This window comes from Notechis scutatus, chromosome 2 (genome assembly GCF_049901735.1).
Source record: "Notechis scutatus isolate UNSWTSFEM ecotype Mainland chromosome 2, rNotScu1.2, whole genome shotgun sequence".
Lineage (NCBI taxonomy): Eukaryota > Metazoa > Chordata > Lepidosauria > Squamata > Elapidae > Notechis > Notechis scutatus.
The window spans coordinates 48,652,695-48,676,488 of NC_142010.1; positions in this window are offsets into that span (position 1 = coordinate 48,652,695).

A 23,794-nucleotide genomic window follows, 5' to 3' on the forward strand; every position below is an offset into this window, starting at 1 on the left:
TATAAATACCCTATAAAACTGTAACTATTAAAGAAGGGGTGGTTATTAAGAACAAAAATATAGTATTTATAGTGTGATATAATTTAATATCATAATAAATACATTAATACATTTATACATTAGTTTTTAAAAGAAGGTAAATAAATAAGGAAGATAAAAAATAACAGAAAGGAATGGAAAGAAGGAAAGGAAAGGAAAGGAGGAAAGGAAAGGAAAGGAAAGGAAAGGGAAGGGAAGGGAAGGGAAGGGAAGAAGGAAAGGAAAGGGAAGGAGAGGAAAGGAAAGTTTCTCTGAGCATTTTAGAAAATATCATTAAGTAGATTAAAGAAAGCCATTTTTGTTTCTTTTCTTGGTGTTTTGTGTCTATCAGTTTTCTTTTCCAAATTTACTTTTCAAATCAGAGTTAATAATAAAATTTGTCTGTTTGTTGACTTATATTTCATGTTTCTAGACCACCCATCTCTCTCAATATCTCAATATTTCCAGATCGCATCAGATCTAGCTTCCAGTGCCAAGCAGTCCCTGAAATATAGTGCATTCAGAAAGTATTCAGTCCCCCTTCACTTTTGTCAATTTTGTTATGCAGCAGCCTAATTCTACATTTGTTGAAATTCATTTTTTTCCTCAATAATCTGTACTCAGTACCCCATAATGAGAAAATGAAAACAGAAATTTAGAAATATCTGTTAATTTATTAAAAAGAAGAAAGATCACATTGGCATAAATATTCAGACCATTTGCAAAAACATGTGATATTTAGCTCTGCTGCCTCCCATTTCTCTCCCATCTCTCTTGTTTCTATATCTTGATTGGAGTCCACCTGTGGTAAATTAAATCGATTGGACAGGATTTAGAAAGACACACACCTCTCTATAGAAAGCCTCAAAGATGACAATGAATACTGCATGCATACTGGAGTAGAGCAAAAGCCATGAGGTCAAAGGAACTGCCTTCAGAGCTCAGAGACAGGATTATTGCAAGGCCCAGGTCTGGGGAAAGCTACAATAAAACGTCTGCTGCATGAAGGTTACTAAGAGCACAGTGGCCTCCATAATTCTCAAATTGAAGAAATTTGGCACAACCAGGATCCCCCCAAGAGCTGGTTGCCCAGTCAAACTGAGCAATCAGGGGAGAAGGGCCTTACTAAGAGAGGTGGCCAAGAACCCGATGGTCACTCTGACTGAGCTCCAAAGATCCTGTGAAGATATGGGACAGATTTCCAGAAGGACAACCATCACTGCAGCCCTCCATTGAGCTAGGCTTTATGGCAGAGTGGCTAGACGGAAGCTTCTCCTCAGTGCAAAATGCATGAAAATCCACTTGAAGTTTGCAAAAAAGCACCTGAAGGAATCTCAGATCGTGAGTAACAAGATTCTCTGGTCTGATGAAATCAATATTGTTTGGCCTCAATTCTAAACTGTTTGGCCTCAATTCTAAACATTATGTCTGCAGGAAACCAGGCACCACTCATCACCTGCCCAATATCATGCCATCAGTGAAGCATGGTAGTGGCAGCATCAGGCTATGGGGGTGTTTTTCAGCAGCAGGGACTGGGAGACTGGTCAGGGTTGAGGGAAAGATGAATGGAGCAAAGTATAGGAATATCCACAGTGAAAACCTGTTCCACAGTGCTCAGGACCTCAGATTGGGCCAAAGGTTCACTTTCCAATATGACACTGATCCTAAGAACACAGTCAAGACAACACAAGAATCGCTTAAGGACAACTCTGTGAGTGTCCTAGAGGGGGCCAGCTAGAGACCTGACTTGAACCCTGTTGAACATCTCTGGAGGAACCTGAAAATGGCTGTCTACTGACAGTCATTATACAACCTGTCTGAGCTTGAGGGGATTTACAAGAAAGAATGGCAGAAAATCCCCCAATCCAGGTGTGCAAAACTTGTTGTGTCATACCCCAAAAGACTCGAGGCTGTAATTGCTTCCAAAGATGCTTCCACAAAGTACGGAGTGAAGGGTCTGAATACTTATGCCAATATGATATTTCAGCTTTTTTTTTCTTCTTAATAACTTTACAGACATTTCTAAAATTCTGTTTTCAATTTGTCAGTATGGGGTACTGAGTGTAGGTTAGTGAGAAAAAGGTACCTTATAGTTTTAACTAGGCCTTCCACACATGAGATGCAAAAAATTGTACAATCATGAGATGGCAGCCAAGAGACAGAGCTTCCAGTATCCCTTTGATGCCATCAACTGGTTGTCTGGATTTTAGCATTCCAGACAAAGCATTATTTTTAACGCAGTAATCAAATCAGCAGAAATGAGGAGTTCTTATTTTGTATGTATATCAGCACACTACTGCATGGGGATGTTTTATTACTATTTTGAAATTCATTTTAAAGACAGGTTTTGCTGAGATAACTGCAGGAAAGAGGGTCCCCTGTGGAGAGTAGAAGATTGCAAGAATCCTCTTCCTTTCAAATCAGTCATTACTGGACACCACCCAATGGTTATTAATGTTCTGTGTTCAGCTGAAGGGAATAAATCCAATATTGCTTTTGTTTCAGGAAACTGGAAAAAGAATAGAAAGGGGTCATCATGGGTCCTAAAATTAATGATCTTTCAACTTGCAAGCTCAAGTTTTGTTTCACTGTCCTCACTGATAAACACGCCATCTTCCTTGCCTCTGTCACTTTTTAAATGAAAAATTAACTGCTGTATTTTCTTTTTATTTGAAATCCAGAAGGTTCTCACTTTGCCTTCTTCATTGCTGCTTCTCTTCATCTCTTCTCTAATATGCAAATATTGCAGAAGATTGGTAAACCTTGCTACAAACCATCATATATTTCCTACAAACCATCTGTATTTCCTTTTTGTTTTGGTTTAGATTTGCATGCAAAATGCAGGTTGATACAACAGAAATGAGTGTCTTTAAAGCATTAAACTGCAGCAATGAAGTGAATCTGTTTCTAAATATGATTCAAGGTTATGGTTATTACTTATAGAGTTCTATATGTCAAGGGCCAGATTATTTGAGGGACCACCTGTCTCCCATAGTGTTTGCTTAGCAGATGCTTGGTAGCATTGAATTACAATAAGTAATGTCCAGGAAGCATACCTTCTCTGTTGCAATGGCTGCCCTTAGAATGAGATCCTAATCCCAAAATCCATATGGCTCCCACCCTGTTGACATTCTATATAGCCCTGAAGATCCATTTATTCTCCCAGGCCTTGGAGTGAGATGGATGGGGCCCCTTTTGTGTCTTTGTTTTTGTCTCGAAGCTGTGACCTGATCTCATTTGGTTCCAGATCTTGCAATACAGTTTTATACAATTTATTGTCACTGATGTGCTCCATTTTGGATGGCTAAAATATTTTCTCTATTTTCTGAATCAGAAGGTAAACTCATATGTTTTCCCCTGTTTCAAATTTTACATTACATGTTTGAAGGACACATCAGCATCCATTTCTTGTAACAAGTGTGACAAATTTCTGTGCAAATGCTAGTAGGTGATGGGGGAGAAATAGGACAAGAAAGTTCCTGTACTTGGTTTCTTGATTTAATAATGGGTTTAAAATAACATTTCTCATTTCACCAGGTATGTTGGAACAAACTTCTCAGAATTGATTACTCCGTTAGGGAGACAATGTGAAGGAACCCTAAGTGGCTAACGTGACTTCTCAGAGGTTCTTATCTGTATGCAACCCTACCTTACCTACTTGCTGTAATATCACCAGCAAACTCTCTAGCCATTAGTCTGCTGCTAATGTTTAACAAGAGACTTAGACATATCCCTAAGGGCCATCCTTGTTGATGGTACTGCTCCAAATTCCAGCAGTTGGGAAATATAGCCCTAATGTATCAGGTACAAAAGACCAGGTCCATGTGAGGACTTTATTGCTAAGAGCCTATGCACAGGAATCTTCCCAATTAATATTTAGCATTTGCTTGGAGTTAGATAAGGTTGACATAATTCAAGGTAAATTGAATGTAATTCACTTGTGGCAATGAGAGAATCTAGACTGATCCTCCTTTTTGCCCTACCCCCAGGTTCTGCCATCTCTTTTCCTACGAATGTATCTGAAAAGTGCCAACTTGGAGAAAGACTGGTTTCAAAGACTGCAGGAAATCTCCAGTGACACCTTGGCCAACTTATGTCCCTTTGATATGTTACCTCTTCTAAGGAGGGCTCCAATTAAACTATGACTAAGTTACCCAATTAACTCTTTATTACCTTTTTATAGCTATCCAGATTTGTAAAGCTGAGTTCTATCAGCCCAGGAGTGTAATATGTTCTGCTTGGTGGTTTATACTGGTCAGATAGGCAACTATTTGGCAAAAATAGGTAATCCACACATAGTTATTTCACATCTCATAATAATACAACAGCATAATGTCTCTATGGGATGGAAGATGAACAATATTCAACAATCCTTAGCATCCAAATGTTTGAGTTTTTAAAAGCTTTCTGCCAGCCTAGCAAAAGGCAGCTGTTAAATAGAAGAATTCCATTGCAAACAGGACTGAAAATGAAGTTGTTAGTATAATTCCATAATAAAAATTCAGGATGTGACCATACCACTTTTCACTATATCTCAAAGATGCACTGATGATCTGGAAAAGATGAAGGAAAAACAGTTCAATTTAAATAATTTTAAACGGCCTCTTATGAGGAAACATGATAGAATTGGGAACCTTTTTAGTTTAATGTGAAGACTAACAGGAAGATACAACTGAAAGGTACTCAGAATCATGCAGGAACTGGGAAATGCATTACTTCCTTTCTCAAAGTGTTAGGCCTTGGAACCAAATATTGCAATGAAATGTGAAGGAATTCAGAATAATTAAAAAAACATTAATTTACATAATGCATATAGAAAAATGTAGCTGGGCAGCAAGGTTGGAAAATTGATGTTTCTGAACTTTCTAAATATCTTTGGTTGGCTATTGGAAGACACAGAATGCAGAACTTGGTCAGTCCTCAGCCTAATCCAGTAAACTTTTCTTAAGTTGTTCTATTACATCCTTACAAGTAAAAAAAAGCTTTCTGTAACATCTGGCCATCTGTTTGAAAAAACAATACCCACAACAGATGATACAGATAGCTAGTTTTACTTGTGTCACTTAATGCAGACTGGTTGGTTTTTCTAACAGCTGCACAGTCAATCGCCTTAGACAGCTCTCCCCCCTTTAGCAACATCTGGATTCTTAAATCTAGATTAGCAGAGGGGGATGATGTTTCTCTTTGCTTCATTGCAGCGGACAAGTAATAAAGACAAAAGCTGCAAAATGCTAAAGAAAAGCCCTTTAAATTACTTTTGTGCTTACAGTGATTCACTCTAAGGCCCCTTTATTAAATGGGCAATGGCCTGGCTAGTGAAACTAGTGCATTGAAGAGACGCCACTTTCATGAGTGCAAAGAACAGAGTTTTACTCCAGCTGAGCTCAACTGATGCTAATTGCATGGACCTTTATTTATTTATTCAGTTTCTGTAGCTACTCATCTCAGTGACTTTGGCTGGCTTACAATTCCAAAAGTATAAAAACAATTAAAATCATATAAAGCATTTTATTTAGTAGACATGTACTTGGCCACACTGTGGAAGTGGTTGTGTGGTCAATGACTTTTTCCAGAAAAGCTTTTTTAAACTTCTTAGTCTATATTAATGGGAATCAGTCTCCCATCCAAGTACTAAATGAGTTTGACTTTTCAAGAAAAAGCCAAAAGTAAATGTTGTGTATGAAGAGAGTGGCACCAGTCCCCCTGTGGAAATGGTGTAGAGGCTTTAAACACTCCCAAAACAGTGAACAAAGTGGAGACTGGAAGAATGACCCAAGAGGTATTAAGCAGACTCGTTTTAAGTCTGAAAGATATAAATGAGAACAAAGCATCCCTGGGTGAGGAGGGACTGGCAGTTCTAGGGGTGGGGGGAATTGTTGCTGCCCTTTTCTCTTGAATTGATAGCACAATATTTAAACATAGGGAAAAGGTTGCCTTAAGTATAGAACTGGGAATAAAGCCCATTCCAAGCTGACTTTTAGGAGAGGGCTAGAGGAACAGAGAGAAAAAGAAAGAACATGTTCTTTTGAAAGATTTTGAACTTTAAAACTTGTAGGTGCCAGGCAACCTCTCAAGCAATTTGTGGAGAAGCAAATCTAGCTGAGAAGTTTTGTCATTTCAGGGCACCAAATATCTCCCTAAGGACTCGTCTGTGGGAAAAGAGAAAGGAAAATGCAAAGCTTTCTATCCTAGGCAAAAGTAATGCTTCCTTTAATGACAGGAGTCTGGCTTTAAAGAAAGGTTGGCGTGCAAAGAAAGAAGAACAAAGCTGCTAATTGGCTTCCAAAGAAATCCCAATTGCTCTCAGTTTAAATGATTTGGTCAAGCCCTCACCTTGTACTTCATTGAGGGACTAGGCAATTGTAGAAGGCTGCAAAGCTGTATCAAAGCAGTGAATCCTTTCAGTTCCTAATTAAATTTGTCTCACTTAAAGGAAACAGTATCTCTGGTTGCTTGTGTGTGCAAGAGAAACCACTGTATGTTTGGGGAGAATCTTGTTTAATAATCCCATCTTCTTCAGTATTTAATAGCTCTCTCCCCCACCCCCGGCGAGAGCATAGCTTATTCTCTGCAATGATGTGTCTTCCTCAAAGGCAAATTTGCATTAGCTATGCATAGAAATAAAAGATGAAAAATTCAAATGTGGTAACTGGATCCAACCTCCCAAAGGTGAGAGCATTATTAGGCACTTCTCCATCTTTTAAAACACCATCTCACGAAGCTATTAACCCAACAGAAAGGAACACTACTTTTAAGAAGCCGATTCAAGATTGAGCCATATAATTCCATTGAACAGTGACAATGGACCTTGATGTGGGAATTTATACATGAGCCACATAGAGAATAGCTGTGTGCATCTTCTACAGTGACCTCCATTACCCCAATTTTTTCACAATCAGCTTTGTTTATGGGCTTGTCTTTCATACAGAGAACTGTATTCATTTACTAATCTTGTATTCACGAGAAAGGAGCAAGTTGGATCCCCATAAAATTTGATTTGTTAGTGAAAAGCTTGGCATTTGGGGCAAGGCAGTGAAGGGATATCTATTTTTATACTACATACAAAAATATTTCCTTTCATTCTTTAATAGTATCCAAAATCTCTGTAAGAGTCAGCCACCACATTAGGTTCCATGATAGGATTTCATTTCTGTTTAATGAAAGCAATAGTGTAGGTCCTTCATGAGAGAAAGAACAGATTATTTACAGAAACTCAAGAGATTCTTAGCATATGGACAGTTAAAATGTGTAAATGCTACTGTTGTTGTTACTCATATATTCCTGTTTCTAATAAGAGGGAATACTTCTAGCTGAAGGTTGAAATGAGAGGTCCTTGCTCTTCTCTGAGCTGGGCTGCTTTCTTACAACAGTTTCATTACCTAAACTAGGTAACATCATCAGTGCTTACAAGGAGGGAACTCAATGGCAATAAATATATTTTTTAATAAGGTAATGATATTTAACTTGTTGTCAAGACCTGCATGGCATTAAGCAAGCACTTATGATGCTACTTAGTTTGGGTAATGAAACATCTGCAAGAAAACAACCAAGCTCAGAGAGCCCCAAGCACCCTCATTCCTGTTTTTCCTAATTCAAGGGGGCGGGAATTAAGAAATGGGTTTACTTAGTCTGGTAAAGGAACGCTAAACATGATAATACATGAAGAACAGAAACTATTTTTGTTTTTATAATTTTTATGTGATGTGTGACAACAGGAAACAAAGACAGAAACAAATAATGTCAGGCTCTTCTATTTATAAGTGTTTTTGTAACAGGTGTTTCACACTTATCAGATGGGTATTTTAATATAATTCATATATATCAATCTACTCTAGCACTGCAATGTATTTATATTATAATAGAAACAATCACACCTTGTCATTACAAATAAGGGCAATGCACACATATGGTCTAGGGGAAGAAATTTTTTGAACAAGACACGTACACAACTGGACTTTCATGGTTTTCTTTTAAAAAAAATACCCCAACAATATCCAGTTTTGAACACCAACATTAATTCCAAGCTTTTTTGTTTTCCTTAGGTGGGCTGCTTTTAAAAAGATGGATTAGCAAGTACTTAGAGTTAGCTATTTCCAACAAATTACACGAAGATTGGCTCATCCAGGACAAGCTCTCTCTATTTTTTTTTCCTGCATGGTATTCTAAAAACTCCCACTCCTTTTTTAATTTTTCTTTTCTCCCTTCACAAGGCCTTTTACACATTTTTTTACAATTCTCCCTGGCAGCGTTCCAAGTGCTATGTTCAGTTTATCACCCTACATGCAAAAAAATACAAAAGCATTCAAATATAACTAAAATGCAATTATAAAACTGTCTCTTCTGACCAGGCAGGTTATATTTATTTATTTATTTATTTTAAAGTGCAACCTCCATTTCAGAATCACTGGAGAGGTGGGGGGAGAGGAGGAGGAAGAGTAAATCATTCAAGGTGTTTTGAAAAAATAAATAAAAAATAAAACTCCCATCCTGTGCATCCTTTATGAAATGTCCGGCATGAAAATACAATTAGTTTTAAGAAGAGAATGAAGAATAAGAAATGGGTAAGAAAGCGAGGCAACATAATTTTTTTAAGGTTGTAGGTGCTGTTGAGGTATTCCCCATTAGGAGAATGAGTGCACTCAGGGAAACGTAGTGAGAGTGGTGAGGAATAACACACAACCAGCATACAGATACAGTGAATAGTAAAATGTTGGTTTTACTTCCTATAAATGGGTAAATAAAGTCCAACAAACAGTCCAAATCATACATGGTTAAAGCAGGTAGTATTCAATATAATCAGTCCAGGGATAATCCAAAAACAAAGTCCAGTATTGTAAACAAAGTTCACTAAACGGAGTTTGATAACAGTTTGCAAGACTCACAGCAATCCAAGCAGAACGATGATCAGGCAAAAGGCAATAAGGAAATGCAAGAAGAGAACAAACCAGGTTTCTGGCTCCATCTTATGGCCGTTGGAGGAACCTCAGACAATCACAATTACAGCATTCTCTTAAAGATACAACAGTATTAAATGACTATCCTGGTTTATATATTGCCAACCCAACTGTTAGGTGACTATCATTCCTAACAGGTGCAAAGAATGTTGTCTGTATAATAACTGTACATTTGAAATGGAAATACAAACATGCAGAATATTCAGTCAATCATTCCATGTATAGGCTGTCTGATTCCATCACAACTCTGGGCAGTGTACAGTATAAATTGAAAGCAGAATACAAACAATACAAAAAGCTAATGTCAGAATGATAACAAACAATTCCTCAGAAATTGGGGTATAGGAAGGAAGAAGAAATAAAGCAAATGTGCAGAAAGAAAGGATAATAAAAAAATAGAAATAATAGTAAGAAATAGAAATAATAGTAAGAAATAGAAAGAAAAAGCTTCCAATTTCCTTTGCAGCAAATATAAGTACAATTACAAAATTATCTCTTATTCTACGGTTACCAAAAAAAAGCTATTATTCATTTTTTTAATGCACTTACTCTTTGTGGTATTGATAATTAGAACACGCAGATGAGCATTTTCTGATAGGAGAGCAGCAAGTTGATTTAGCAGAAAAAGAGTCGGTTGCCTAGTATTTATCATTTGTTTCCCAATACTTGGCCCTTCTAGGTAACTCCCAGTACATAATACCCAACAAGACTCTCTCGTTCTGCATTTTTCTGGGACTTTCCCCAACCTGGCATTCTTCAAAAGTATCAAACAATAATTCCCATCACTTCAAATTCTCAAAAATTGGGAAAATGTGTCAAAAGAATAGTATCATGGGAAGACGTGGCAGGCAGGTGGGGTGTTGTTGTTCACACTGTCATGATGCAGGCCATGACCCATTTGTCTATGCATTGTGATGTCACATAGACATAAGAAATAGGTAGGATTGAAAAGCAATGCTGCTTGCATCGTTCTGATAAAAATAGCCAGTTCTTGCAAATACTCATACGACAGAACTTTATACGTTAATGAGCAAATACAGTTAAATGCTAATTATAGTTTCATGTTGGCTAACTGATATTGTCAGGTATTAAAATATAGCATGTAATGTATTAGGCTCATTTAAATGACAAACTGTATTTAAAATCAAATATTGGAGGCAATTATCAAATGAGTATTAAATCAGTATATTAAATAGAAGCCAAACGTAAGCAAACATTCAAAAATATTTGATGGATATTCACCACTAAACTAAATACACCAAAAAATTGAGGATCAACAGTTATAAGTCTTCTCTAGTTATTTATTTGCATTAGTTCCTTTCCCTGCCTTTAAGGTATGAATGGTTAAAGATTTCCTTTTAACAAATATAGATAGATAAAGACAAGAATTATGTAAGCCACAGTATTCTCTGTGACCTTCTATGAAAGTGAAAGTTGGATCTTGAAGATGTATTGATGCTTTTGAAGATGCTTGGAGAGGATTCCTGAGAATACTACAAGAAACAAACCCAAGAAAACAAATGAATGGATCATCAAACAAGTTAAACCAGCATTCTTGCTTGAGGCACAAATGAGCAGGCTCAAAATATCCTACTTTGGACACTTATTTGTGAAGACCCAGTTCTATGGAGAAAGCTCTAGTGCTGGGGAAGGTGGAAGGAAAGAGGAGAAGAGGACAAGCAGTAGCAAAGTGGATGAACTCAGAGTGGCAATGAGTGTATTGTTGGAAGACATGAAAGACTAGGTTAATGACTAAATGTCATGGGAAAAATATCTATCTAACTGGTTGCTATGAGCCAAAAATGCCCTTATGGCACATAATCATTCAAAAATAGATCATATTTATTTCTTTGTTAATGTCTCACAGTTTTTTTTGTTAGTGGAATCCAAAGATTTCTAGCTGCATGCAATGTGCAATATACCTGTATGATGTCATTGCACATAGTCCTTACACATATCAGTGTAATATAGAATTGCTGGGAAAGTTCTGAGACAAACCCATTAAAGTGTTTCAGAAGCTATCAAAAGGTCCAGAATTTTGCATTAAGAGTCTTATTGGACTGAGATTGAGTCAGGAAAGAACCTTTTAGCTCCTTTGATTGACAAATGCTTTACATGTCTAGAAGAGAAATGTCTCTTAGAAAAAAAAAGTCTTTGCCAACCAAGGGCCATTAAATCATTCACAGGTTTGTCAGCATACTTGCAACCACCCCCTACAAGCATTTTACATATGTAACCTTTTATAATATAATGAAACAATGTGTGTTCTGATATATTGAAGAGGATTGGAATGAAAAAGTAAACAGAAAAGTAAAAGTAAAGTAAAAGTAATACAGATTTTTGTGATTTTTTTTCTGTGTTTTGACTAACCATCATTCCTGTGCTTGGATTTTGCTCCTATGTTTTTTAGATCTGCTCAGTTGAAAGTACAAGATTCACAATCAAAATCCAAAGGGAAAAGACCTAAATCTTTTCAGCTCCTCCGTGTGATGTTGCATGATTCGATTCCCTCTCATGCACGTGGATTTTGCTCCAGAATCTTTTTATGATGCTCCATTCTTTTCATTAAGCCCAATAGATGTTTGGAAGGGTAGAAGAAAAATCAACTTCATTTGGGTTGCATCATGAACAGCAAGGAAACAACAAAAAGACTTGAGAAGTTATCACAATTAGTTTTGGTTTTTATTCAAATTAATTTTATATATAGAAAAATATATATAATTTCCTAAGTAAATTCAAGGCCAGTATCTAAAAGCTCTCCCAGGTATAATGCAAGCAGCCAAATGACTAATTCTAGTTGCATTCTTGTGTTTTCAGATAAATTGTAGTAGAAAACTCATTTAAAACCTCTAAAGAGTGTATGATTTATTCTGTCCTTGGCATCAGAGTAACTGGGTTACTGTTATGAATTGATAGATTCAATCTCGGTCACCCATTGTTACCCATTCAGCTCTCTTTAATCATCCCCGTTGAGCAGTTAACATGTCTCCTTTTTTAGGGCTAAGTATTTACTCTCAGATTGTGAAATACTTGTACGGGGTTCTAACTTTAAAGTGTTTGTAACGCTGTATACAAATCTTGCCTTAAAGCAGACTAGTTTGAAAATAAAGGGGCGATGAGTATGTTTTGTAAAAATGCAAAATGAATTCAAAATTTCACCTGTTACTTTTTTTTATCAAGAAAATCTTTAGGCTAAATCCTACTGGAATAATAATGTCAAGGATCACATCAAGAAGGAGCAAATTGGCTGGCGTCTCAGTGGTACAGCATGCGATCTTGAAGCTCCAAGATTGACGCTGATATCTCTGTTGCAGGACGGTCCCACTGGACCTAAACCGTCCCGTAGAGACAGTGATTGAGGAGGGCACATCCTGTCGACCCCAGGGACATCGCAAAGTCCCTGGTTGATCCAGGAAAAGCCCTTTTTGCCGGCAGCAGAGAGGCAGCCTTCCAAGCTGCTGAAGCTGGGACAGCTCCGAAACGGAAGAGATTGGAAAGAAAGTGTGTCCGTTTGGTGAGATGAACTTTTACTTATTATTTCTTGGAGAGAACACCCTGAAAAAATTAAAGTGAACTAAAAGTGAAGAGAAAAGAATTTAAGCAGCATGATTAATTGTCAAAGTGAGAGGTTTTTTTTTTCTTTTTTGCCTTTTTATTGCAACTTTGAATTTGGCAAAGCTGTTTAACTTTAAGTTGGACTGGTACTTTTTAATCTTTTTATCTTTGTTTGTATTTCTTTCTCCTTTTTTTTAACAACCCTTTTGAAAATCCCTTTTTGACTAAGATTCTTCTGCTTGACTCAAGATTTATTTTTCTCCTTTAAAAAAAAAGGGAAAAAACTTTACTTTTTTTTTTTTTTTTAGTTCCTGGTTGTAGATTGAGGAGGTGAAAGTGAAGGAAAGTAAGTAGCACTGCTGCCCAGAGGCTTGGATACATTGTTTCTTTTTTTCTTTCACTAGTTTGTGTTACAATCAAGGACTCTGAGCTGTGTATTGGAAAATATAGAGATGAGCATGGCAGTTTGTTTATTTAGGTGCTCATTTCTGAACAGATATCTGGAGTCTGGAGTTGAAGTTGAAAGAAAGAAGATTGAAGTGACCTTGAAAAATTCTGAGTTGATTTATCAAAGAGCCTTGGATATTTGGTGGCAGAGGCATGTTTTATATTAGAATTGCTTTTTATCTTTTGCCTCCCTTTCTACCCCCCGACTAGTGGGGCTCTTTTTTTCTCTTTAATTGGATTTTAACCAGGAACTAGAATGTAAACCTTTTATTTTGGTTTTCTTTTTGTTTATTAAGAGGAACATATAGAATATTTTTCTTCTTTCTTTTTTCCTTTTTTCCTTTTTTATTTTTTTACTTTTTACATCTACCATTGCAACTAATTGGATTAAGGTATACAAGTGCCTGAATATTTACTTTTCCCTTTTTTTCCTTTGGAGTGGCAATTGCTTGCCTTCATTTTTTTTCTTTTTTCCTCTTTCCCCCCCTCTTTTTTCTCTCTCTTTCTTTACAGATAAGCATTACAAGATAAGTAGAAAGACAACAGCCCCAGCTTCTTCAATACCAACTCCCTCACCATCTGGAGGACAACGATCTATACAGACAATATTACAACAGGAAAAAGAGAAAGAGAAGGAAGTGACATTACAGATGATTATGCAAGGAATTCAGAAAATTGAGCAAAAAATTGAAAAGACAGATGAAAAAGTTGAAAATATTCAACAGATGATGATGAAATATGAAGACAGATTCAAAAAAAATTGAAGAAGATATACAAAGAGATAAGAAAATTGGAGATATTGATATTCATTTGAGCGATGTTGAGAAGGGCAGATTTGAACCACTAGGATAGGAAATAGACAAATCAGAATTTTATCTAAGATTTCAAAATATAGAAGAAGGAAAAGGTGAAAATCTTGCTGAAATAATGGCAGAAATATTGGCAGAAGCACTGGAAATAACCAGAGAAAAGATGATGGATGGGATGGATGAAGTGTTTCGTGTCTACACAAGATATGCAACGAGGAATAGATTACCAAGAGAAGTTCACATTAGATTTACTAAGAAGATTATTAAGACACAGATACTCCAGGTGGCGAGAGAGAAAACACTAAAATATAAAGATAAAGAAATTGTGGTGCTGAAACAAATACCAAGAAGAGTAAAAGAGATGAGAAGAGAATATTTATTCTTGACTAAAGAGTTACTTAAAAGAGGAGTAAACTACAGATGGCTGATGCCAGAAGGCCTCTTGTTCACTTGGCAGGAACAAAGACACAGAATTGACACAGTTGGAAAAGCTGAGCTATTCTACTTAGAGTACTTTAGAGAAAAGGAGGAAGAAAAAAGAGTCACTAATTGAGTTCCAAGAGGAGTGTATAGCAGTAATTGAAAAAGAAAAAGAAGAAGGTGCAGTAGGCAGTGAACCCAGAGAACAACAAGAATTGAGATTTACTAGAGCAATAAAACCCTCTTATAAAGCTTAACATGGATGAAAGAAAATTGATTACGATTAACATAAATGAACTTAATTTGGCTACTAAAAGAAGGAAAGTATTTCATAAATTAGAAAAATTAAAATTTGATATAATCTGCTTACAAGAGATACATATTAAAAAACAACATGAATATATACTAAAACAAGGAAAACTAGGGAAATTAGTTACGTCGCTAGCACAATCTGAAAAAAGAGGTGTGGTATTATATATTAAAGAAACAATTCTGGCAAAACTAATTTACACAGATGATGATGGAAGGATTTTGATGGTGGAAATAATGGATAACAGCGTTAAAACATTTTTAATTGCAATTTATGCCCCGAATGATAAACAAGAAGAATTCTATAGAAAATTACATACAAAAATAATTGAATTGGACTATGTTAATATCTGTATGACGGGATATTTTAATGGAATAATTAATGACCGGTTGGACTATAAAACACAGAAAACAACAAAGAAAGTTAGAAAGATACTACCAAAATCCTTCCTTCGAATAACAGAAGAATTTAATTTAAAAGATGCATGGAGAGAGAGAAATGCAGAAAGTAAGCAATATACTTTTTATTCAATATACTTTTTATTTATTTAGATATGATATGGATGTCAGCAGAATTATTGACTAATGTACGACAGATTGAAATAGAAACAAGCACTTACCCTCAATGAGACTTGCGAGAATGTTTAAGAATAAATTGGATAAATGCTGGAAATGTCATCAGACACCTGGTTCATATTACCATATGTGGTGGACATGTTCGGACGCGAAGAAATATTGGACTAAAATCCACACATGATTGGAAAAAATGATAAAACAACATATAGACTTTAAAGCAGAGATCTTTTTATTGGGAGTCATACCAGACATATACAACAAAGAACTGAAATATTTGATTGTAAATGTTTTAACAGTGGCTAGAATTGTATTTGCGAAGAACTGGAAAAATGACAAAATACCTATGCAGGAGGAAGTTATCAAAAAAATTATGGACTGTGCTGAAATGAGTAAACTGACATTTGAAATCAGAGAACAAGAAGACAAGCAATTTTCTATGATATGGGATTTGTTTTATCAATGGTTGGATAAAAAGGCATAGTAATGTAATGGACTAGATAATTTTGTGATAGAAATTTAATAGACTGATATAAAACATAATATAGATATATATATAACCACTGGTTGAAAGTATAACACAAATTTTAAGATAAAACTTGGAACTCTCATATAAAATGATGGAATAAATAGTTCAGTCATGGATGATTAATAACTGATAAATATACAAGCATATGTTAGTTCGACAATGTGAAGACTGATATAAATTGTGAGTAAATGACTACAAAAGGATAGCACAAAAGATATGTAACCAACTGACACACTGTATGTATATAAAATGGAAGATGTTTTTATGTTTTGTATGTTTATGTTTGTTTTTAAAAAATAAAAAAGAAGGAGCAAATTAAAGATTACTTTGTCATTACAGATGTGATATATAAATTAGGTTTTCTCATTCAATTAAGCCATGGTTTCTTTATGTATATATATCAGTGATGGCTAACCTTTTTGTCATCACATGCTGAAAGTGCATGTGTGTGTGTGCGTGCGTGTGCCTGCACTCATAATGCAATACATGCGTGACCCTCCTATGCTCCCCCCACCCCTTGCACATGCGTGCATGGCTCCCGCTCCCTGCACATGCATGGCAGATATCTGGAAATCAGCTGGCTGGCAGGAGGCATGCTCGCATGTGCAGTGGAACTGAGCTGAGGCAACGGCTTGGGTGCCGGCAGAGATGGCTCTGCGTGCCACTTCTGGCACGTGTGCCATAGGTTCGCCATCACGAATATATATAGTACCCATTATGCTATTCCCTCTTCGGGAAACCAATATTGTGCAAAATGCAGCACAGTAATAAAATGATAGAATTCAAAGGAATTAAGGGACAAACTAAGATTACTGAAAGGAAAATAGCTCAATCCTTTACCTCTCCAGATCTTTGTGTCCTTGCATTATGCCTATTTTTACCATGTACACATACCATTTTCTATACTGTTCTTTGATTTTTAGATTTCTCACTTGCTCTCATTCAGGATCTCATCAACTCTAGCTACAAGTTTTGCAGTTCTACTCTTTCTTTTAACTTCTCCACCCTTCTTTCATATATTTGTTTTGCAATTCAGTTCTCATTCATTTTCTCTCTATGAATTAATCATGTTAACATACTTTTTTCATGCTGGTGATTCAGTGTGGTATTCAACCCATATGCATTCAGCAACTATTCATTCTTGATCCTCTTCTTCTTCTTTTACTATTTACATCTTATCTCATTCCTAATCCCTAGTGCATTCAACCTTCTTTTATATTTCTCCTGATGTTACTGTAATTCCCATTTCCAAAATGTAAACAAAGTGGCAGACGTATGCTCTTATATACAATTATTTTCACTTCTTTTCACAAACATTCATACCATGCAATCTTGTATATGCTTGTCATCTTTTGTCAGCATACGTACTTAAAATTTCTCCTATTTTCCCATGTTTAATGTATATCTTTACACAAAAGCACCATTTTGTTTTATTTTTTACCATTATGTGTACTCCATCATCCATAACAAACACAATTATCTTGATCTTTGATATGCTATTTCTATGATAATTTATGCTGAAGATGTATTATTTTTCAGATTCATACTCCCTGTTGCATTATACAATCTATTTAACATTTACAGTAAATAATTCATGTTTTCAACCAACCACACACCTGCACACAAAGGTATTAACATTCCAAACTAACAAATTTCTACTCTCTCCATAAGCATTCTTTAAACATTTATCCATTAATACTTTAAACAACCAAGGGGATATTACTCATCCTTATCTTATTCCCTGTTCAGCGTTGAACCATTGCCATTTCTTTTCACACATGCTTTACTTCTGTCATGTACCACTGATCATGTTCAGCCACTGACTTCCAATTCCATGTTTGTGTAAAACATTTTATAACTCAGTCCTATTTGTTTTGTTATACATTTCCTTTAAATTATTAAATAAATATACATTATTTCTCACATTCGTACTTTTCTCTATGAAATGCTGATGAACAAAAATCTTGATTGTACACCACCTCCCAAGGAAAAAAGAACCCCACTCCTGTTCACAAGTTTTGCTTATTAGTCATATTTTTTTGATCAGAATTCTGTCAAATTCCTTCCCAGGACTATTTAAAAAAACTAATCTCTTGGCAGTTTTTAGATTCATTTTGTTTATTCTTGCTTTGTGTAGCTGTTAGTGATATGTTAGTGATATAATTCTTCCATTACAATGATAGATGGAGTCTTCCCATAGAACTTACACAAATTGTGCACCCATTCTACATGAACACGTCATATTTTCATATTTCTCCTTTCATACCATCTATACAAGCAGTCTTACCATTTTAAAATCATTGATGTCCTTTTTGGTTAATTATTTCTTGGACATTTACATTTGTATCATTTATTACAATTTCACTCATCTCACTAGCATGCCATTCTTTTTGTGTTAGACTTGGCAGAGGCAAGAAGGTTGCCCCCAGTTGGCTATGCCAAGCTAGTGGCATTGAATCATCATTGTCCCCCTTTTAGAGACCTTCAGTAGAGGTTGAAGGTCTCTACAGTAGAGACCTTCAAATTTTTAGGTTCTATTATATCACATGACCTAAAATGGACACCTAGCATCAAAAACCTCATCAAAAAAGCACAACAAAGAATATTCTTTCTGCGCCAACTCAGAAAGCTGAAACTGCCCAAGGAGCTGCTGATACAATTCTACAGAGGAATAATTGAGTCTATTGTCTGCATCTCTATAACTGTCTGGTTTGGTTCTGCAACCCAACAGGACAGACATAGGCTTCAGAGGATTATTAGGACTGCAGAAAAAATAATTACTACCAACCTGCCTTCAATTGAGGACCTGTATACTGCACAAGTCAAAAAGAGGGCTGTGAAAATATTTACAGACCCCTCACATCCCGGAAATAAACTATTTCACCACTTACCCTCAAAATGACGCTATAGAGCACTACATACCAGAACAACCAGACAGAAGGACAGTTTTTTCCCAAATGCCATCACTCTGCTAAACAAATAATTCCCTCAATACTGTCCTTTACAAAGTCTGCGCTACTATTACTATTAATCTTCTCATCACTCCTTATCACCCATCCCCTCCCACCTGTGACTGTATGACTGTAACTTGGTTGCTTGTATCTTTACAATCTATATTGACTGTTTCCTTGTATGATTTGATTGCTTATTGTACCCTATGACTATTATTAAGTGTTGTACCTTATGATTCTTGATGAATGTATCTTTTCTTTTATGTATACTGAGAGCATTTGCACCAAGACAAATTCCTTGTGTGTCCAATTACACTTGGCCAATAAAGAATTCTACATTCTACATTTAGCATTCCCTCACTTCAGTTGTATTTGAAGAAATTTCATCACTTTTATTTCTAAGACCTTTTATTGTGTTGAGGGATCCTTGTTTAATGAATCACAATAATACCAAAGTGACAATACATGCACAACAAATGCCACCATTATATACTTGCTTCCAATATCTGAAACAAACATGTTGATCAGGGCATTTATATGATGACATCGCTATACACAGTTCCTTATTTTCCCTCTGCCCTGTGGATATCCAAAAGACTCTAGAGGCTGGGTTGGTTTCTATTACATAGAAGCATCTTTCTATGTTGTTTTTAGTTGGCTTAATCTAATGTAGTCTGAAAGCTGGTCAGATATTAATGTAAATATTTAGTTGATGCTGTCTTTGGAGTACTGGTGCAATAAAAAAGAGTACCTATTTGAGTATTTGTTACTCCAGAATCTGAGTTATCATTTTACGGTGCAAGTTTATTTTTTGCATTCCTCTTTTCTCATCATTACCTCTATTTATGCTAAAGAGAATAGTATTTAATGTTTTGTTATGTATTACATCATTATGATGAGTAATTATATAAATTCAAAGTATTGAATAGAAAAGAGAAGTCTGGAGAACATCTACAACAAAGGAATGAGGAAGAGAATCAAGAAACAAGTTTATTCTTAAAGAGAAAAAAATCCTTCAGACTTCATATATGAGTATTAACTTAATCTACACATTGTCTAAAATCATCATGTTTGCCTTCAGTTGGGTTATATGATTCCTTTTATATATATAGTTTTATTAGTTTATACTATAACATACAAAGAAAATACAAAAGCAAATATTAGGGAAATTAGGGAAGGAAAAGGGGAAGTAAATAGTGGAGAAAAGGAAAGGGAAAAAAAGGCATTGACTTAATCTTTGGTGCAATTGAATAAGGCATTAAGATCTACACTCAACTTTTAACTTTTTCATAATAATAGAAATTAGCCATTTCTGTAACAACAAATCTATTTATCGATAAAACCCAAGGTCAAAGTTTCATCTTTTTCCACCTCAACCACAAAGTCCAGAAGTGGTTTCCAAGTCGAAGTAAAAGTGTTTGTGTTTTTTTTCTTTAATTAGAGCAGTAGCCATCTCTGCTAACTCCATCAGTTTTTGCAGCCATTCATCCATTGTGGGGGTCGAGATGACCTTCCATTTCTGTGCATAGAGTAGTCTTGCTGCTGTCAGCATATATATAAAACATCAAAGTTCCAGGTTTTTTTGCCAAATCTTGTTCCATTAAGCCCAAAAGAAAGTTGGGTTATCTGATTCCAGTCATTTAATATACTCAGTAGACTATGATAAAGGAAATCATACTTACCCTTATCTGTGAAGTTGGTTGTGTGAATAATGGAGTTCATTATGCAAGTGATCTATCAGAGGATTGTATATGATTTAAAGTGTGGAATCCTTGGTGCTCTCAGAAAGCAACAAGGTCTTCACAGTTTGACTTGAAGCTACAAATATTTTCTTCTATAGGTATGATTGAAAATGTATGCTTAAAATTAGGAAGAAGCCTGAATAAGAAGCCTTAGCATCTTTGGAAAATGTACCCTGCAAAATGTTCTAATCCACTGAAGGAGAAGGGGAAGAGAAATCTCCAAGATCTGATTGGTGTCAGAAAAGCTTTATCCAGCTAATTTGTTTTTCCCCAAGTTTTAACACAAATATGCTACATGGACATAGAGTTAAGGTATCGTTATCAGTCACAGGATGTTCTTCCACTATCCATTTCTGTTACACATTGATTTCCCCTGATAAATATAATTCCCTGTGATGAAAAGTGGCAGGACCTGAACAGAGGCTGGCTTATCAGCTCCAAAGTTCTGGCAAACTCCAAGCTGAAATCAAACAATATAATTATTTACATTTTTAAATGGAGTTGAAATGTGTATATGATCAGAAGAGATTATCAATTCAGATATTCTAGAGTAGTAATTCATCACCACAGACCATGCTCAGTCATTTTTATGTCAGAAAGATATATCTGGAACACAAGACAGTTAATGAAATGAGATGCAAATGATCATTGTCCCTTGAGAATATACAGACAATGGGGTTATTTGTACATTTACAGAGGAAAAGCAATGTGCTTAAAACAGACACATAAATGCATCTCCAATTGTTTGATAAAGATAAAATTATGGTCTAAAATGGTACTTGTCTTTATATTTGTCAATTCTATTTGAAATATGCATGCACACACACACACACATATACAGAGGGAGATATAGCCAGTAATGGGCCACTTGTGGAGTAGAAAGACTGATGGCTGAGATCTGTTCCACCCTCAAGTCAGATCAGAGTAAGAGTCACCTCTGGCTTTTCTTACTAAATGTTAGGTTGGTTTATAGTAATTTCACTATAAGGAGGTGGCATGATCAGATTCTGGATGAGGCAGTTGGCATATATATAACCAAGATTTCAATGGAACTGGAGAGGCTTTCACTTCTCAGATGTATGTCCTCCTGGATTTTGCATTTGACATCAGCGATGAGCTCAAGGTGATATCTGTATGTGACAGTTTTTATCTGTGAGACTTTTATGACATTTAGAGGCTCTGATGTAAAGAAAATTTCCTCTGAGACCCTCTGGCTGCAACTGGGTTTGAAGAAGCAATCAAATTAGTTGCTGCAGTATCAGCCTGTTTGCTGTGCAGCAAGACTCCTGCTTGAATTGTGTCACCAGGTTGAAAGTGAAGTCTCTGAAGCTTATAGTTCTTGGAGATTTCAGTCTATGCCCCTATGCTCTGGAAGAGTTTGGGAAGTCTTGCCAACATGGCAACCATGGACATGACCTATGTCATTGACAGCCCAGCACATACTGGGTATCATAGTTTAGATGTGGATTTGTCTCACAACGGTTGTGACATGAACTGAGGTGAAGGAAATATCCTGTTTTTTGTTTGTTTGTTTATTTATTGTATTTGCTCCCCATTTGTATCCCTTGACTGATGATATTATTTTCAGTATTCCATTGCCTTTTGGCTCATCTGTGCTATTATCTTGCAGGAAGGTGGCACTTATAAAATTGATCTCTTGTGGAATACTAATGGGTCCTGTGAAATTCCAGAGGACATGTATCTTTTCCCCCCCAAGGATCTGATGGGAAAATTAAGGCCTTGTCAAAGCTCAAAATGTTAAGCTGAGAGCCTTGGATCAAATTGTTCCTTTACAGCAGGGCTGTCAAACTCCCAGCCCACAGGCCGGATGCCCATGCCCAGTTTAGTGAAGGGGAAAGAAGTGCTGGTACATCACGTGATGAAGCCACGATGATGTGAGTTTGATACCCCTGCTATACAGCCTTTCTTTGAGTGTTGATTCTAAGGTGCTCCTTGGCTCCCTGAGCACTTTGGGATATGAAATTCAGAAGACAGACACCTAGAGTGCTTCTGGAGAAGGAAGAGTGAATTCCATAATGCATGAGTAAAAGACCATAGTATGGATTACACTGTGGCAAAAGGGCTGCAAAATATTGCTATTTCCCCCCTCTTTATTGTGTCTGCTGATAATTGTCCAATAACCTTGTTAAACTGGTTCCTTCCTTTTTAGGAAGAGATGAGCCACAGAATCATCTATATGGCTATTGTGAAGGAATATTTTAGGTATTTGATGGATAAAGTAGCTTGGGGTTGGATTCCACCTGGGCAGTTGGTATCAAAGTGATAGAAGCGAGGTCTTGGGATGCTACTAGGGATGAATTTGAACTCATACTTTCCAAGAAAATATCCTAGTCTGTTTACATGCCTTTCCTGGCTATTAAATGTTGCCTGGGATGTGATGTGTAGCGGGGTCCATCCAACTGTATGATGATGATAAGGGGAAGCTCTTAGGATATGCACTCATTCTTCAGTCCCCTGATGTTTGAATTATTGCAATGTATTTCACAAAGACCTGCCTTTGAAACCACTTGGAAACTGCAGCTGGTCCAGAATGCAGAAACACGGATAATAATGGCCATACCACAACATGTTTATGTAACTCTTCTGCTTTGTGGGTTGGACTGAATAGATGATTACCTCCTCCATTTGTGAGCTTCAGCCTCCATAGTAGGACCTGAATTGGAATGGCGGCTTGAGATCAGCAGTTATTCTATTTCTTCAGCAGATGCATTTTCCAACTGGGGTTGTTTTGGTTTCATTTTTTTGTGATGGTATTGAATGGGGTGGATGAAAAGGATTTTTATAGCATCAGCTTTCTGGGGCAGGTACTTTCACTCCTTAAACTCAGCATATCTGAGTTGACTGAAATTAAGATTGAGAAGCAGAAATGGTAGGCTTGTAGAGTGCCCTTAGCGCAAGGGTGTCAAACTTGTGGCCCGTGGGCTGGATGTGTCATGTGATGGCCACACCCATGACTGGTTTAGCAAAGGAGAAAAAGTCATGATATGTCATGTGATAATGCCGTGATGACGCGAGTTTGACACCCCTGCCTTAGCCAAACAAATTCACAAGAATGCCCTAAGATTTTTTTTATTTACTTTTGTTCCACCTTAATTATTTTTAGAAATAAACAAAGGCACACACAATACTCCTTCTTCCTCCTATTTTCCCCACAACAATAACCTGTGTGAAGTGAGTTAGATTGAGAGACAGTGACTGCCCAAAGGAACCCAACTGGCTTTCGTGCCTTAAGGAGGAACTAGAACTCACAGTCTCCTTTTTTCTAACTGGCACTTTAACCACTAGATCAAGACTCTTCAAACTTGGCAAGTTTAAGACTTGTGGACTTTAACTCCCAGAATTCATGAACTAACATGACTGGAAGAGAAATTCTGGGAAGTCCACAAGTCTTAAAGCTGTCAAGTTTGAAGACCCCTGCACTAGATGATCCTGGCCAATCATAAATGATGCCAGGAAATTGGACTAC